Source organism: Rhipicephalus sanguineus, chromosome 8 (genome assembly GCF_013339695.2).
Source record: "Rhipicephalus sanguineus isolate Rsan-2018 chromosome 8, BIME_Rsan_1.4, whole genome shotgun sequence".
Taxonomy (NCBI): Eukaryota; Metazoa; Arthropoda; class Arachnida; order Ixodida; family Ixodidae; genus Rhipicephalus; species Rhipicephalus sanguineus.
In genome coordinates this window covers 151,391,142-151,410,114 of record NC_051183.1, presented here as the reverse complement: position 1 = coordinate 151,410,114, position 18,973 = coordinate 151,391,142, and the positions used below count along the sequence as shown (strand labels likewise).

The window sequence follows — 18,973 nt, the reverse complement described above, 5'->3', positions numbered from 1 at the left end:
AAGATGGAGGGAGTACACAGGCCGCATCGACTATGTGGTAGACTATCTTTGGCAAGGTGAATTGCGGAGGCTCCGTTCCCAATTTTCAACGAACCGAAGTGGCTCGACAGGTGTTGTTCACACGTGCGGTGACATAGTCCTCCCAGACTTCGTCACGAAGACTTTGAGTCTAGGCCCCAAGTTCGCGGTTGAGAAGAGGCGGACACCCACAGAACTTCTGGCCACCGTGCGACAGGTAGCGAACCGTGCTCCACCACAAGACAGCGACAGATGTGTCTCGGAAGGCCTGGACGTTCTTTTACGCGGTAAGCCCGCTAACAGTGGTGTACCTATAGGTAAAGTTGCCGCTTATCTCACAGGGAATGAGCTATGCGTTGTACCTTCTGACAAAGAGGGAGGGTTCGCAGTGTTGTCGAGAGGTCTTTACTTCGAGAAAGCCCACCAAGCAATTTCGTCTGTCTTTCGCGTGTGCGAAGACGTTAATCTGGCCAAAATCAGATCGAGGGCGAAAAATCTGTGCTCGGACTTGCATTTGCCAGGCTTGTCGCGAAGAATTGCAAAAAGTGATAAGTTGGCCTTGGACGTATTCTTTTCAGCAAAAACTCACAAAGAAGGTGTGCCTTTTCGGACAATTGTTTCCGAAAGAAATTCCTGGCAGAATGAACTAGGGCGGTTTCTACAGGATAAGCTGAAGCTGTTCCCCGTAGACGACCCTTTTAGAATAAAGAACTCAGATGAAGTCGTTGACTTTTTGAAGCACCAGCCAGGCACCACGTTCAGGGCTTTCTCGATAGATATAAAAGACCTCTATTACTCCCTTCCCCACAAAGGTTTGATAAAATGTATAGAAGAATGCATTGACGGTCTAGGAGTGCTGGCGTTTCAGAACACCGCGTGTATGTCGTCCAAAGGTTTCTTAGACCTCTTATCTCTGTACATTACGTCAACGTTCGTTGAATGGAGTGATAAGACGTACATTCAAAAAGAGGGTGTCTCAATCGGGTCATCCATAGCCCCTTTTCTGAGTGACTTGCTGTTGGCCAAATTTGACAGAACATTGAGTGAAAGGCTTGGTGAATTATCAGTCGTAAAAACTTTTCGGTATGTGGACGATTATCTGATAATCTTGAACTGCGATTTGGATGTTTTTCATGCTAAGGTCACGCAGGTGTTACAAACGTTTCGCGATTGCCTATGTCCGCTCGTGGTGACACATGAGATGCCGGAGAGAGATAGTATCCGCTTTCTTGACTTAAAGATTTCACTCTCGGAGCACCACACGTGCTGGTGTTACGAGCCCCGTTCGCAGAAGCCTATTTTGCCGTTCTCGTCGGCACATAGCAAGCTAGTAAAGAGAGCCATCGTACAGTCATGTTTTCGGAACGCATTAGAGAGGTCCTGCCATCACGTTTTGGAAACCAGTCTCCTGGCACAGTCAAAGCGCCTAGAAAGAGAAGGGTACCCGCGCCAGTTGCTTATTTCTGTGGCAGAGGCAATGCACAGAAAGAGAAAACGTAAGGGCAGTGACCGTAACGAAGAGCGCAGCACAGCGGAGAAGCGGGAAAAGTTGGCGGTCATTCCGTATATGCACACGGTTGCACATCGCCTAAAGAAAATAGGACAACGCCTCAACGTGAAAGTTGTTTTCAGTGCTCCAGACAAATTGGCCCAGTTGGCTAATAGGACCTGCCCCGTGAAGAGGCGCGGTAAACAGTGCGTGGTGAAGCACAGGACGCAGTTTGTCGACTGCGCGCAGGGTGTGGTGTACAGGATCCCATTGTCCTGCGGCGCGTGCTACGTGGGCCAGACGGGCAGATGTCTGAACGAGCGCTTACGGGAACACGCCAATAACGTTCGTAATGGCAAAGATGGCTTCCTGGCGCTTCACGTGAGCACGTGTGGGTGCACTCCGCAGTTTGAAAGGACCACAGTCGTGGATAAGATTAAAGAAGAGCATGAGCGTATAATCTCTGAGGCAGCTCAGATGGCGCGTGAAAGGGGCACGTGCGTAAGCAAGCCATCAATTGCATTGTCAGACAGGGAGCTCTGTTTTTTGGGATGCGGGAGTTGACGTAGCAGGCTCAGTGATAGTTGATGTATAGTTATTTCATATCTTTGCTTATGTTTTCACCTTCTGTTACCGATTGTTTTCTGTTAACCCGGGTATATAAGAGCATTCGTGTCAATAAAAATTCAGTTGGAAGTCAGCGCTTGTCTCGTCTTTTTCCTGTCCGCCGTGTCTTATTTTCGCGCTGTTAACCTTAAGAGCCAATGGGGCTTCACCCTACGAGGAAGACATCTTATCCTTGCACAAATAAGCATGTTTCTATCTCTCTCTCTCTCAAGGACGATGAGTATTATTATCGAGATATATTCACCGTGAATGTTTTTATGCGAAGATGGGTAGGCATAGGCATGCGCACAGGGGGGGGGGCAAGGGGGGGGGCAAGGGGGGCGGCCGCCCCCCCTATTCACCTAATAGGGGGGGGGGCGCAAGTCAGCACCATACATTGACATAATAGGAAGCGGGGGGGGGCGCTGCGACACTGGGGGGGGGCGCAATATCAGCGCCATACATTGACATAATTGGGAGGGGGGACGCTGCGACGAACCTTCGGCCCCCCACTGAAGGGGAACCCTGCGCGCGCCTATGTGGGTAGGTGAAAGAGCGGAGTCGCTTTGTACACGCCCAAGCTACTGCAGCCGAACATGGTAGCGGCGGTGGAGAGATCCGAACAATACACAATGAAGACGTTCCCGACCCAGGCGGTGAAAATAGCACGTTCTAAAAATGATCCATGCTCCCATATGTGTGACGCGGTGACGTGTTGCCATCGTGGAGGCTGCATCGAAGCCTTTAGTTTCTGTGGTTCGCCTTTACGTCCTTTTTTATACTCGACGTTATCTAAGAAGGAAAAGAACAGAAAGAATGCCACGCTTCTGCACGAATGTTCTATGGAGACCTTTGTTTGCTATCACCTACACTTGGGAGGATAAAAAAAAGGGATGGCTGCCTGATGAGTCAGCCTGGTCGTGGTGCTTGATTCTTATAAAGCGTAGTCACTGTGGATGGCAGAGATGTTCCTCTTCAGCTTAAGGTGCATCGTACCCTCGATGGTACTAAAGTGCTACATCTGTTACTTCGGGGTCATCAACTCGGTCATCGTGCGAAATGCTGGACGAGAGTCATTAATTCGGCGCACCTGGGTGTCGCCGTCCCACGACATCCCCCATTATTTTATTTTGAAATAGTAACTCTTAGGTTAGTTATTTTATCTTACCACAGATGCGCAGCTTTGGCGCCGCAGTGGTTGCCTCTGACTTTGGCAGCGGGGCTGTTATGCTTTTCGTTATGCCGTTACGAGTTCGCATAAACTATCATCATCGTGAATGGCATCTGCCTTTCTAGCGCATGCAACGCAATAACTCAGCTGGCGCGCACTCTCTTCTTCCTCATCTTCTGCTTCGCTCCCCGAACATGGGCGCCTCCCGGGCGCTCTCCCGCTGCGCATATTTGTCCGGCGTGGGATGCAATAACTCAGATGGGCGAGAGGACGAGTACAGAGTGAGAGAGGGTTATAGAGATTTATTTTTTGCGAAAAGAATTTCTTGACGAGGTGGGATTCGAACACGCGTACCTACGATTCGAAGACGAGCATCGTAACCACTCGGCTATCCAGACACGCTATGAGAGCAAAACATAGCCTTGCATAGTATTGTCACGCCTGTCTGTTGCTTTATTTTTATGTACTCGAGTTTCCCCGAGAAAAGCTGTTAGCAACGCTCGGCACAGAGTGCTCCGCAATGTTCGTGAAGCTTCACGATTGTCCGAAATCATTCTGTTAAGATTACGCGCAGGACGCGAATTGTCAAGTTTTTTCCGGAGCTTTCGCTAGCGCCAGCGACAACGCTAGAATCATCGATGCCGCATGTATAAAAAATTCGGCAGATCGCACGCCCTGTGGGAAGCGGTTTCATGCGAGGCAGCCGGTCAGTGATTGTATAGGCTGCATTTTTGGTTTTGAGCCAAGTGTTAGGAGGTAGATCGACGTGTTTTTCTAAGTGTAGTAGTAGTGTGCACATCGTGGGCTTACCAGGAACGTCGACTACAATGGCGTGTGAAGGGCAACTTAATGTCAGAACTCACGTTAGAGCTGTCAGAAATGTCAGAACTCACGTTAGAGCATCGACGCCAAATTGTCAAAACGAAGTCCACATTACGGTGCGATGGAGTGAATATTATACGTAACTTTAGTCAGCATATTCCTCCGAGGTCGAACAACGCTTGAATACAGCTTACTGAATCATCGGAATAAAATTCACTCTTTATTAGACTACTATAAAAGCAGACTGAACACTGGAACCACAATAGACGTTAACCCGACCTGACGCCTGTATGATAGGAGTAAATATGTAATGTATATTGTTTTTTATAAAATTAAATAGCCAGCACTGCAACCACAATTGACGTTGCACTTACATTACGCCTGCATAAGGTACTTTTTCCAAAGCAGCTTCAAGACCTGGCGTGGCTCTGTGGTAGAATGCATGACTGCCACGAAAAATGCTTAGGTTCGATACCTGCTAGGATCCTGATTTTTATTCTTTACATTCGTCGGGTCAACGCTGCCGATGTCGGGTCTTCTTAACGCTCTCGCATTTAAATTACCAATGTCTGTTCTCGCCGTTCCTAGGTAAATATAAATTGTCAATCACCTGTGACGCATACCTGCATACCGCGGCGTGGTCAACGAGTGTGTACCACACGTGTCTGGAGGAAAGGGTTTGACGACGTAGATGATGGGATTTTCAGGTTAGTGATGTCGTGACCAGGCAGTCATATTTGTCAAAGTATCTTATCGTTGTCTTTGAAACTTATTCTTTTCTGTTTGCCAAGTTGCTTTACATGATTTGTTTTCTTTTGTTTAACCAGCACAGGAGGTCCCCTTGCAGCCTAGAGCTTTGGGACCTCCTTCTGTATATTATTTTTCCTATGTATTATCTTTTTTTCGAATCAATAAAATCATTTCTTCTTCTTCTTGTTCTTCTCGTATACGAATTTTGGTCTACACCAAGTTAAGGAGGTGATCACGAGAGCACCCAGACGTACACTCTTATTCAAGTACCGTATAACGTCCGGCACATAAACGGCCCATTTTTATTCCACCACAACGTACTGCATATAAGCGGCCCTTCAATCGCCATTAAGCGTGACAAATTCTGCGGTGACGGATTGGGCCCGCTATATGCGGCCGCGAGCGGTCGCAACGCTTATATGGAGCCCGAGGCGGAAATGGCTCGAGCGGACGCAACGCTTATATGGGGCCCGACGCGAAAGGCGGACGCAACGCTTATATACAGAGCCCCGCCTCCCTGACCTTCGCCTGTGTGAAAAGCCACAAATACGTTTTATTTTTAATAAAAATTATGGCCTGTAGCATATCACGACACTGCTGCCACCTACATTCTTTTTGGTTTAGACTGTAAGCTAACAGTTGCAACAGGTCTCGTACTGCCGGAGCACCACCAGCTTCCCGTGAACACATGTGTGCCGCGCTTACATGTTTATCGTGTATTGTGTGCGTTTATTGCGTGCTTATCGTACGCGACATTCGTCGACTGGGCATTTTCCGCGTGTTGGGGCGTTCTCCTGCCTTGATCCAGTGGCGGATGATGGTCGTTGTTCGTTGCCACTCAACACAGCCTCACGGGACGCACAGCTTTGTGTCCGCGCTCAAAAGTGCTTTCTTGCTTCGTTCATCGATTACTCACGTTGATCGAGTGATCGAGTGTACTTCCGAAGACAATCCGCGTCCGAGTGTTTTGGCAAGCGGCGACCGCGGTTCCACAGGAGCGGAAGCTTGAGCCTTTTGACGAGCGACTGTGCCAAACTTGGGTAAGTTGAAGAAGGTCGCTGAACTACGTAACTTTGTTACTTCATTGCATGAAAACTGTTTGCAGGAACCGTCGTGTTGGCACAGCGAGGATGATCAACAGATACCCGATAGGCAGGTATGTTTTGTGCTTTGGGTGCTCTTATATACACCACCATAAATGACATGTTTGAAGGATGCGCATTGCGCTACGCAATCTTATGCTTCGATCATGCAGGCCTCGTGTCGTTGTGCTGTTATTCCTTGACTGTTTACTGTACGAGATCATCGCTTGAGAGTGTTTCTAGAATCCCTTGTCGCCGTTAGAAAGTGTGTGCTTTTACACACATGGGGTCGTCCCATAATGTTTTCACTGTGGTGATGCGAGAGTTCACCAAACTCCGCAATAACACGCAAAATTATCACAAGACTGGGGACGTGATACAGGGGCGTAGCCAAGGGGGGTGTTGGGGGGGTTCAACCCCCCCCCCCGAAATTTTTCAGTTTTGCTTGCGTATATAGGCACGCACACATACAAACGCACGCACGAACATACATAAAGTATGGTTGAACCCCCCCCCCCCCCCCCCCGAAAAAAATTTCTGGCTACGCCCCTGACGTGATAGCAAAACACACAGCCCTGACACGCGCACACGATGATGGATATGTTTTCGTGGTTGCGTCCCCGAGCTTTTCGCCAGAAATCCATGCAGTTGTTTTGTGGTTAGGATTTTAACCTAGCTGCCTCATAAATGTTTTAAAGGAGCTCACTCGAAGTAATGTATTTGAGTGAATTACGTTACGTACTGGTACTAAGTGCACGCTCCAACAAATGCGTACTTAATGTGAAGAAGCACATGTTTATATCAAATAGTGTTAGTAGACGAATATGTCAATTCAATTAGGTTAATTAAGCTAACACATGCTACTCTTTGTTTCAATATTGTGTGTTTGAGAAAATATGCGTGAGCTCGTGTTCTGCCATTATATATTTTTTCTTAGCATCTTTAAGCACACGAGGTTCTCTATCACAAATAACTTAGAATGTGCTCATGTTGCGAGAATGTTGCTTTATTGTGTGGTGCTTTAAGTTATTGTATTTTCACGCTTTTTTTTTACTTAGCATAGTACCAATATTGCTCTCTTACTTAAATGCATAACCAAGGTTTAGTATGCAGTGATTTAGGGTTTATTGAGCTCTGTAAGGTCATAAATTAAAAGAAAAAGATCTCAGTTCTCATATATGTTTCCAGAAGTTCACAGAAAGTTGGAAAGTATTATCGGTTTTGTGAAGGCCTTACATAACTTAAAATGAAATCAAATTGACAGCTCAACTCTACAAGACAAACTACACGGGAATTCGCTTTAGAGAACCAAAAGTTTGTTCCCTGAATGGCTTACATTCATGATGCAATACAATATGCATGGCTCATTCCCACCTCACACCAAGTGCACATGGACCACGCACACTCTTTCATTTTTTTATATTTCGATAAAAGTGTGCATATCGTTGTTTTCATGTGGATCGCCCATAGGGCTATGTGCATATTTCGGGTATTCCTTACAGTCTTGGGCAATAACTAGTTACTAGTAACGCGTTACCGGTAACTAGTTACTTTTTTCTGTAACTTGTAACTGTAACTAGTTACTTTTAATTTATAGGAACTTGTAACGGTAACACTGTTACTTTTTTACAGAGTAACTGTAATGGGAAATACCGTTACAGTTACTTTCCCATATCCTCTCCACCTTTCATCTTTCCACAGCACGGCTCCCCTACCAATTTAGGGGTGGAGGTCGCTTAGAGAATTATCTACCCTGCAGAAGACCGAGGTCAGCAGTCAGTCTTTAACACAACTTAAGTTTACTTGTAAACTACATGTCGTAAGTCAATAATGTTGGAACTGAACAACTTGCTAAATTCAAGTAGTTTTTTTTTCCGGCGTATATATATCCTTTTCGTCACTTGAGCTTCTAGCCCGGTTCTTGGTGTACCGGTGGAACATCACGACGCCAAGTTTATATTCTCCTTCGTCCGAGGCTGCGCAATAATCGTGTTTGACTGATGGCTAGAAAGCAGCAGAGCGCGAAACGGTTGAGAGGCACAAATACTGTGAACTAAGTAATTTTTCAAAACCTCTTTGAAACTAATTGTAAAAGGTTTACTCCAACTTAATACAACAATTATTAACAAAATCACATGGACGTTTTGCCTCCTATGCATCTGACATCCTCAGTATACACTGGCAACAAGAAAAAGAAAAGGAAAGAAAGAAAAAAATTTGCGGAGATCGACCAGTGTCCCATACGTCCGTGTAAACCAGTAGGGGAATGTGGTTGTTGCATGTTATAGTCGGATACAACTTTAGAAGTCAGCGGCATTTTCTCCTCAAAGGCAGATGAACACAAGCCTGCACCAATGGGCGCGCACTCGGGACGGACATCATGAGCGGGATGGCGGTGGCTTCGCCTTTGGAGAACAACGGCGCGTGCATGAGCGGGACTATTTCTTTTCTTTAGTCTCTCCTGACTTCTTAAGTTGTATCCGACTATAGTTACTATATATGCTACGACATGGCTCCTAAAGGTGCCATATACAGTAACTATATTGCAAGCCGACGCGTCGCGGCGAATGAACCGCGATTCCAGGAGTTCCTTCCCCTCACCTTCGTTCACGAGCCAGCGTCGTCACAGTGTTTACGTCAAAGCTATGCCCTGTTCTCCGGAAGTGTTAAACAAGCTCCATCTTAGAATGCGTTGCATGAGTTGCTTTAACAACATCCCGTTTGCCTTCTTTAAGCCTCGTTGATTCTTTCCTTCCCATTTCGCCGATGCAAGTCGCGTCGCAATGCCCGCATTGGGCTTGTATATCACATTACTCTGATCGTCTGCAGGTGTGCAATCTTTGGGTTTCGCGAACACGTGCCCCAGAGTATAACGGGACTTAGAAACGGTTTGTATGCCCAGCGGACGCAAAGCTAACCGAACAGGGTCTGATACACCTTGAACATATATATGGAACAGACACAATGGACGTCGTCTTCATTCGTCACACACTCTCCATTGCTATTTGCATGCGCTTCTGGGTGTCGTTAATAAACATCCTATGATACTGCTGTCGTTCTAGTGCATCAACCACATTTTCCATTTTGAGTATCAGAGAACATTTGTTATTATTATTTGCAAATAAATTCCCTTTTTCACCAACGGTGCATGAACAACAAAATTGATGCAACAAAATGAGGTGTACACAACAAATGCTTGTGTTTGGCCCCCTATTAGGTTTACTTCGTCTAGGGTTTTACCACGTGCAATTTTGACTGCCCGCATGCCTTCATACATATTTAATAAATGAATTCTATCGTTTGGTTTGTAATCTATTATTTATTTTATACAGTAACGGAAAAGTAGCGACGTTACTTCGTCACAGTAACTGCAACAAAGTAACGACGTTACTTGTCACAGTAAGTGTAACTGTAACAGGTTACTTTTGGAAACTCTGTAACTGTAACAGTTACTTTAACAGAGCCAATGACTTCACCCATCAAGCACTTGTTTTTCAGACACCCCTCTCAATATCACTTAAATTCCACATGTGGGCTTTTAAAAGTACGCCGCCCGCTTTCCTCGCCTGTAGTTGCCTTATACCTCTGTCACACGGCCACCAACAAACTCCATTTCACTCCGTTCGGCATTTAACTCCCTGATGGAGCATTACGAGAATGGAGTTGTGGCCGTGCTACACGGCTCCGTGCAAGCTTTCGATGGTTGCCGCATGGGGCAGAAACAGCGCTGCTGCCCTCGTCGAAACGTCCAATTTTTTGCCTGCGCAGTCGCCTTTAAAGCAACACAAACGTATTTTTGTGTGTTGATGAAGTGCTCGGAATCACCATTGCTGTCACAGTGCTTGTGCGTGCGCCTCACACGTGCAGAAACAAATATGGCGTGACGCTTCACAGCGGCGGCTTGGCAAGGCGTTGGTGTGGAGAGTACAAGTGCTGATGTCCAAAAAAATACAACTAAAAATTACACTAGGGGCGTGAAATGCTACGCAAAAGAGAGCATAGTTTTTAAAATTATAATTGAGCTTATTAGGACGATTTTGCTAGTGCGGTTTTCAGCGTAGCAATAGGTGGCTGGGAACGAGAGTACTCCACCAAGCCGAAATGGGCATAACCGAACTCCCTCCACCAAAAGCTCCATTTAACTTCCTCAGCGAAATGGTGACCGTGTGACATGAACCCCATCTCCCTCGAGGAAAAGACGAGGGAGTTAAACGGAGTTCACGGGTGCCCGTGTGACAGGGGTATTACCCACCATCTTCTGCAGCCCTTTGTGAGGGCTAGACGTGCCGCCCTTCTGCAGCCTTTCCAAGTGGCTTTCATACTCCACTCTTTTTTTTTGCCTTTGACGGCTCTCGCTCAGTAGACCCCCCCCCCCCCTTTCCACTTTTTTTTCTTTTTTTCTCTCCTTTTTTTTGCTTTTTTTTTCCTTCTTTGCAGCTCCCCTTACTTCTGAGATGAGAGGCCTGAGCGCTGTTGCAAACTTTCTTGAAATGATGTGGCAAGGGCTACACTCCTCTCTCTAGTTTTCTCTTTCCAGGCAGCAATTACCAACAGCGACAAGCACCACCGCTAGACATGACGTCAACACTAACCCTTTAAAACTAACACGCCAAGGATGACAAGGTGCCTTCGATAAAGATAGGTCCCCCTATGGAAACGTCGGCCAGCCTGTCTGAGGCACTTTCTCCTGTTTGAAACCTATCCCACTTTTTTGGCTTAGGTAACTGTAACACTGTTACATTTTACTGGTAACGTGCCCATGACTGATTGCTTACTGTGTACATGTGTGAATGTTGAACACGCAATGGCACTCTTTCAATAGTCTGCAAGTGGCTGGTCCACTAATACCTGTTCTTATTGCACCCTGATCCCTTCATTCAAGGATCGATCTCTTTAATATATGAATATAGACTTGCCTGAAGACATGTTTGGTACTCACTATCTGTGTGTGGTTGGGTTTGTCTTGAGTGAAAATCAACATTTCCTTGTGGTATCTATTATGCATGTATCAGCGATGAGAGCTGTTCATGGCACCGACACAGAGGACAGATTGCAGTACAAGATAGGAACATACTTCCTGCAAGCCCGGGCAAGCCATAATGAGTGGTAGGCATTTCTTTTCATCACTAGATTGCGACAGTTTGGACACATAGCACCTATAGACCTTATGCAAAATCTGCTGCCATCTAGCGGCCGCTGTGTGCATTTCCGCCATGTTGAAGGCTAAGCGCGCTCCGCATGTAGACAAGGAGCGTACATATCAACGTGTGGCGGCTGATAAGAACGAAAATGCCAACATATTTTCGAGTGCTGTGTTGCTGAGATTGAGGAAATTGGGATGCTGAAAGGTTTGCAGGAACCAAGCCTCCATGTTAGTACATTTCCTCGTGGCCGACGAGAATAAGCAGATCGTTCCGTTGCTTCGGTTACTGCTTACGACTAACGCCGTGTTTCCGTTCGCCGTTAATATATGCGGTATGTGACAGCATCGGCACTCATCAGAGAACACTCTTTCATGTCATGCCAGAACAAGAAAGTTTTCGCACCGTGTGCTTGCTGCAGGCACAAACCCGCTTCGTGTACGAGCTTCAAAGCTGCATCGCGGCTACTCGCGCATGCCTGCGCTGCTGTTGATATTAGCTTGTTTATTAAATTGCGATAACAATTACATGTTAGACAGATAGCTCGTGCGCGTCATTGATTTGCAGCGGACGGACCGATTGTGCTGGAGCGTGTTGTTTGTAGTTTGTTTTCGATGGTGGAGTTTAACAAGGTAGCGTCTGGTGGGATGCTTTGCGTGCGTACTTCTTCACTATGCGTATTTTTCAAGCATTTCATGTGGTATCACTGCCAGGTTCAGACGGGTTGCCCGGATGTCCTGACCGCCCCCACCCCTTACTTTTTTTTGTTTAACTTATACCCCAGGAAGAGCAAATCAGGTTCTCCCAAAAGCTGATCCCCCCTTCGGAAAAATCCTCTGTACACTCCAGTTTGCTATGAAATGTTAACAGGTGCTTCAAGTGCGTGGTACTTTTCTTATGAAACTAAATAAAATGCTGTTCCGGGAAATGTGCTACATTCTACCGTGGGTGCGCTACCGCTGGTTACGCGCTGAGGCGGTTTCAGTCGGTGAAGCAAAACTGCCTTGCCGCAACGGGTTTAAATTGTAAAGCACCAGTAGGCCCCTAAAGCGACAATGTGAACACGAATATTCTTGGCGTTTCCTGTTATATAGGATCACATATCGGAAGGATATTCAATAAAATACCAGCTGATCGGCATCTACTTCTAGGAGACACTACACTTTTCATGTTCACTTTCCACGTGCATGAGATGCGCAATTTTCTGCATTTTAATCGCACGGTAATTCTGTACATAACATAGGTCGGATGACTACAACAGCGAAATAATATTATTTCAAAGATAAAAGAGGACAACGTTTTATTTAAAATTAGATGGACACTACGTCGGCTCGACATAGGCTGGCCCTCATGAAATATGCTTTCAATTGGGTCAACTGCACTTTCTTACCGTCATCGCTGCGCCTAGCCGCGCTAAATAAAGCCTCTTCCCAACCATCCTACATTATACAAGCATGATATTCAGATAGCTAACAACACTTTATTCGCTACACTGAAAACAGACAGGCCAATTTGTAACCTAGCGCAGAGCTTCATTATCGACGACGACAGGCCTGCACGTGACTCGCAGTGTCAAACTTGTACCTTCTTCTCGCTGTGAGGCGGTTCTTTACACGTAATAACCGTCAACGTAAAAACTAGGAAATGCCGGTAACGTGTACAGGCCCGCCTGACATTTTTATGCCCTCATTGCCGACTACCAAAGCGGATACAAGCAAGAAGTGATAGCGGCGACAGCAATAGAATTCGGGCACAAGCCTCCAACATGGCGCCGAATCGTTAGCTTCGTCAAACCTCCAACAGATGGCAGCAATTTTGCATAAGGTCTATTGATATACAGCATATACTGGCCTTTAGCTTAGGAGTGAGAAACGTACCTTCTGCACTTCAGTGCAATGCATATTATTTAGTTTGCATTCCTTGAACATGGAACGTCGAATAGTTTGTATTGTTGAGCTTGTAATCTTTGAACATGGGATGTCGCTAGAGCCAACGTTTTGAAACTTGGAGTTGTCTTCATAAAGGGAGCAACTGTTAATTCTTGATGTTGCCATCTTGATGAAGGCAAGTCTACTCGTACAAGAGTTGGCTGCAGTGACATACCGTTTGAAGATTTTTTTCGTCTCTTCAAGCCTCCTCCATCTTCCATTGAACATCTGTGTTGTTTGTGCTGCCATGAAACTGTGGTGCAGCTGCCATGAAAAAAAAATTGGGCGTGCGCAGGCACAGCTCCATCGAAGAAAAATAATTATTTCTTTGTTAAAGATAGTGAAGGCACACTAATGCAATCTCAGCCAAGATTATTAATAGTTGCTGACTCAATTTTAATGTAGTAGTTTCGTTGCTGTGCATACGCACGATGAAACTCTCATCAAAAGTGGGAAGCAACCACACATGCTCCAGTGTTCAGCTAACCAGTCATCACTGCCTTTCTTTATGTTTCAGTCTTCCCTGAGCCTTTCTTTGATACACTGCCCCATTTGCCCCACATAATGCTTATCCCATCATCTGATAAACGATGCCTTCCTTACAGAGCACATAATGTGTCCTGTGATTCCTATTGCAGCCAAGTGAGTGTCTGGGTTGCAACCTTTTCATAGTTTAGCACGCTTATTTGAGGCCGCGTACACTATGCTGATGATTGCCCGAGCACCAACCGTTCTTATATTGTCGGATATCCCGTGCAGGTATGACATAGTGGCAAACATATTTTGGCCATCACGATTAGCCATTTCTTTGGCCTGGCAGCTGGAAGGTGTTTGTTTAGTAGGGCTTCTGCAGCCAATACAGCAAGGGGAGCAGGATATCCTGCTTGCATCCAGCGAGTTCTTGAAATCAAGCCTCGTCCACAAGAAATAGGAACATGATTATTTAGTACAATATGCAAGCACATAAAGCACATAAGTTTTTAAATGTTTTAGATATGAGGATGACTGCGTCTTTCTTTATTAAATACCACAAAGGTTCTTTCGAATCTGAAGCCACTAACATATTAACACTGGCACATGATTACTAACACCCACTGGTGCTTACCCACGAGCATCCGGGCAAGGATTGTACCATATCAGGTTCCTGAATGTACAATTTCATTTGCATAAAAAGTGCATGAGCTAGTTATACGAACTGATGGGAAACAAGCCATTGCTGCCTCTTAGTTTCTCCCGCTCAATAATGGTAGAAAGGTGCATTGTCTGACACTGCTTGCACAGTGGCGTAGCGAGGGGGTAGCAGACCGGGCCCATGCCCCCACTCGCCCTCTTCCCCGAAATGAATTTCTGCCTATGCCACTGTGGCTCGCTAACGCAGTAAAATTTCTGTTCCTATTACTTGTGGACAAGCCTTAATTTCCAAAGAACTCCCCTGACACAAGCAGGATATCCTGTTCACCTTGCTGTATCGTTTGCATATGCCCTACCCAGAAAACCACCTTCCAGTTGCCAAGCCAAAAAAAAAAGAAAAAAAAAGCCAAATCTTGATGGCCGAAAAATGTTTGCCACGATGCCATATCTGCACGGAATATTCAACAATATAAAAAGGGTTGGTGCTCGGAATCATCAGCATAATGTTCATGGCCTCAAATAAGCATGTTAAACTATGGAAAAGCAGCAACCCAGATACTCAGAGGAGAGGCTTGGCTGCAATAAGAATCACAGGACACGTTACGTGCCCTGCATATAAGGTACCGTTTATCAGATACTCCTATCATGGGGTAAGCATTATAGAGGGCAAATGGGGCAACATCTCAAGGAAAGATTCAGGGAACATTGCAACAATGTAAAGAAACGCAGCGATTGCCTGTTTGCCAAACAGTAAAGAAACTATACTACATTGATTATTGAGTCAGCAAGTATTCATAATCTTGGCCGAGATTGCGTTAGTGTGTCATTACACTACTTGTCAAAGAAATAACTATTTTTCCTGGACGCAGCTGTGCCTGCGCATGTTGAAGTTTTTCTTTTTAAATTATAAATATGTGTGATCTGAGTCCAAAAAACACTTAAAAGATAGCGCCTATCTGTGTCCCTTCTTGTCCTGTCTTCACTACTCTCTGCAATAAACGTAATGGTTAAAAGAGAGCCGTTCGGCGACCTAACAGCTTGTCACTATTAGTGGGTTAGTAGGCCTTGAGGCGCTCCACGTTGACTATGTCGCGCCCTCAACGGCGCATGTCCAAAGCTGGTTCGATGGGTTCGATCAGGTAGTTGACCGGTGATGTGCGCTCGATGACCCGGTAGGGGCCTTCGTATTTCGGCAGTAGTTTTGAAGAGAGGCCAGTTGCAGTGGTAGGGACCGAGAGCCATACGAGCGCTCCGGCGACTAACGTGGACTCAGAAGTGGTGGTGCCACCGTGAAGGCTCTTCTGCCGCTCTTGTTCGTGCGTTGTAAAGGTCTTTGCAAGCTTGCGACACTCTTCAGCAAGCCTGGCTGTGTCAGAAATAGGCGCACACTCAGATGGATCCGGCTTGTAGGGTAGTATCGTGTCAATGGTGTGCGACGGGTGCCTTCCGTACAACAGGAAGAAGGGTGAAAAAGTGTTCTGAGGGGCGGTATTATAGGCGTAGGTGACGAAGGGCAGAATGGCATCCCAATTTGTGTGATCGGCGGCGACATACATTGAGAGCATGTCGCCGAGCGTGTGGTTAAAGTGTTCGGTTAGGCCATTCGTCTGCGGGTTGTAAGCAGTAGTTTTGCGGTGAACAGCATGGCACTCTTTGAGAATGGCTTCGACGACTTCCGACAAGAAGACACGGCCTCGATCGCTGAGAAGCTTCTAGGGTGGACCGTGACGCAGCATGAATCGGTGTAGCAGGAAGGAGGCAACATCGCACGCTGTAGCCGCTGTGAGGGCAGCGGTTTCGGCAGATCGCGTTAGATGGTCAACGGCGATGATGGCCCAACGGTTACCAGCCGAGGTCAGAGGAAGTGGTCCATACAAATCGATGCCCACGCGCCCAAACGGATGGTTAGGGCAAGGTAATGGTTGTAGACCGACTGGTGACACGTGCGTTGAAGGTTTTCGGTGTTGGCAATCGAGGCAGGAGCGGACGAACTTCTGCACGTAACGGTACATCCCTCGCCAGAAGTATCGTTGTCGAATGCGGTGGTAAGTTTTGGATACCCCAGAGTGCGCGCATTGCGGATCAGAGTGGAAGGACTCGCAGTATTTCAGCACGCAGACTTCGGGGTATCACAAGTAGCCACTGGCGGCCGTTGGCGTTGTAATTGCGTCGGTGCAGTAGGTTGTCACGAATGGCGAAATTGTGGGCTTGACGACGCAACGGGCGAGTGGTTGGTGTTGCCGACGGATCAGTGAGCAAGTCTATCAGCGAGGTGATCCATTTATCCTTGCGCTGCTCGGTAGTGATGGTGTGAACGTCGATGGAAGAAACAGCAATGTGAGATACTGAGCAGGAGGCATTGGCGTCAGGCAAGGGGGAGCGCGAGAGGGCGTCGGCATCAGCATGCTGGCGTCCGTTGCGGTACAGCACGCGGATGTCGTAGTCTTGCAGGCAAAGTGCCCAGCGGGCGAGACGGCCCGAGGGATCCTTCAATGATGACAGCCAGCATAGTGCATGATGATCGGTGACGACATCAAATGGGCGACCATACAAATAATACATGAAAATTTACTACTTTGAAAATTATTAGAGAAATACAAATGCAGAGGTTCATTATTCACATAAAGGCCTATTCATACAGCAAATATGAACAAACTAAGATGTTCACAGAAGTAACCATAGCGTCCCAAATTTGACTAATTTTCACTAACGCAGCGTTTGTCGTGAATTTTTAAAAATGCATAATTTGCTCAGAATTCCATCAAATTATAAGAGCTATTTCTTCTTCACTTCTACTTATGCTAAATAGAAAGATATTTGTAATGTATAGCTTCAGTAGCTGCCAGCATGGTTGCGAATTTCAGAAACGCACTCTTCGTAAGATGGTCGTCGTCAACCGGCGACGCTCGTCGAATTTTCCTGTGTTGAAAAAAATTTTTATGTGAAAACAAATTGCGATTTCGTGCTGTGCAGTCATATGTGCACAACATACAAAATTATCAGGAAATTCGGAAACATCAAGTATACACCTTTTTTTTTATCTTTCGTGGAATCGACCATTGTAAATGATGTTATCTCTGTGAAAACACTTGGGTTCAGGTGATATCTTAAGTATCTGCGTGATTTCTAGAAAAGTTAGTCGTGAGTTCAGCACTGCTATGTGCTCTTTTCTTGAGTAGCTGTGCTATCCTGTCAAGATGTTTAACAAGTAACAACGCACTTGAATGTGGATTCTTCTTTGTGGCAAAAGAGCGCAGACAACGGGACGAAGAACATACAGGGCACAGAGCTGACTATCAACTGATTTCCTTATTGGAAAGTCTGAGAATCTGTAGGCAGGCGAGCAAAAATCGAAAAATGGCACAAATGCTATCAAGTGACTCGGCCGCCCGGCTTTTTTTTTGGATAGGGTTTACAAGATGCGGCAGAAGCCGATTTCATTAAAACATAAACACAAGCAAAAAATGGCAAAAAAGAACAATGACATGGTGGTCAATACCAAACTGATTAAAACTGCTAAAAGTCTGACATTCATAAATCAACAAAAACGAAGAACCAGGGTCTGAAAAAAAAAAGGTTTTTAAGCAAGTGACAGCAAGGCTAGAAAACTGCAACCACTAACAATAAAACAGAAAACAAAACAAGAAAACAAAACATGTGACAACAAGCTTAGTGATCACAATTGAGGCTCATGGCAGCTAATTTCTTCGTCAAATAGTGCTAGTGATAGCGCGCTAACGCAAGCTGCTCCCCTTTTGTGAATTATGTGCGCCTCACAAATTTTGTGAGCACATTACTCCCGATATTTCATGAGAACTTGCACATTGTCAAGCAATGGGGAGCAGCCGCATGATGTACAATGCCAGGTTCCTGCCTGTTGTTGCTTTTAAAGATTTGGCATGTTCACGCATTTTGTAATTTATGCATCGTCCGGTTTGTCCTACATATGATTTTCTGCATGATAATGGAATGTCATAAATGACGTTCTTCACGCATTCAATGAAATGATTTCTGTGCTTCTTGTCACAGCAAAAGGATACTGTTTCATCCCTGTTAACTAGCCTGCATAGGGAGGCCAGATGGTTTGGGATGGAGCACAAAACTCTTATGCCTACTCTGCCTGCAGTCTTCTTCAACCTATGAGAGAAACCGTGAATGTAGGGAACGTCAGCCAAGGGAGAGCGAGTGTGCTTGTTTGGCCTGTTATTTCTGGTCGTTCTAAGAGTGACGAGCATCTTTTCAGCTAGGGAGCTCAAAAGAGCACTAGGGAACCCCGCGCTCCTCGAGCGTTCCACTTGAATCGTAAAACTTGTTTCCGTCCACTGAGGGCATGATCGGATGAGGCCGTTTCTCATGGCAGAATAGCCTATTCCTGGAGTCATCCAGGAGTCATGCATGGAGTACCATTTGAGTAGCGAAAGGATGCTGTTATGCAGCGTTACATCAAAGAAGCTGACCGAGCTAATTGGCCTGTATATGATAGCTGGCCTATCTATGACACCACAGCCCTCAGAAGTGCTGTATAGCGGTTTGTTTTCTTATGTTTTTGATCAAAGCAGCATTAAGCCAAGGCTATGGGGTTGGGCATTGAATACACGTGGATTATTCAAGTAAAATGGTAAAAATGATATCACTATTTCGAAACAGAAAGTCATCAATCATAAATTGCAGCATCTGTTGATGTGTTGCGCTAAGCTGTTCGCTTCAATGCCAAACTACATTTTCACACTCTCTCTTGCAGGTTTCAAATACAGCAACTGTACCACCACAACAGTGCAGCACAGGAGAGCCTATCGTCAGTGCCGCGTCGAGAAATTAAATAAAAAAGCACTTAC

At 45.9% G+C, this 18,973-nt stretch overlaps 1 protein-coding gene and 1 long non-coding RNA gene across 2 annotated transcripts in view; one reads left to right on the top strand and one right to left on the bottom strand.

Annotated features, from left to right (window-relative positions):
* The window catches only part of LOC119403590 (myogenic factor 6), a 214,135-nt gene that overhangs the window by 102,507 nt on the left and 92,655 nt on the right, over nucleotides 1–18,973 (bottom strand). The gene's annotated exons all lie outside the window — the stretch shown is intronic.
* LOC125759615 (uncharacterized) lies at nucleotides 5,489–18,968 on the top strand. Its single transcript, XR_007417248.1, has 4 exons — nucleotides 5,489–5,896; nucleotides 5,962–6,012; nucleotides 10,951–11,044; nucleotides 18,880–18,968. It is a non-coding gene; the product is annotated as an uncharacterized LOC125759615 (long non-coding RNA).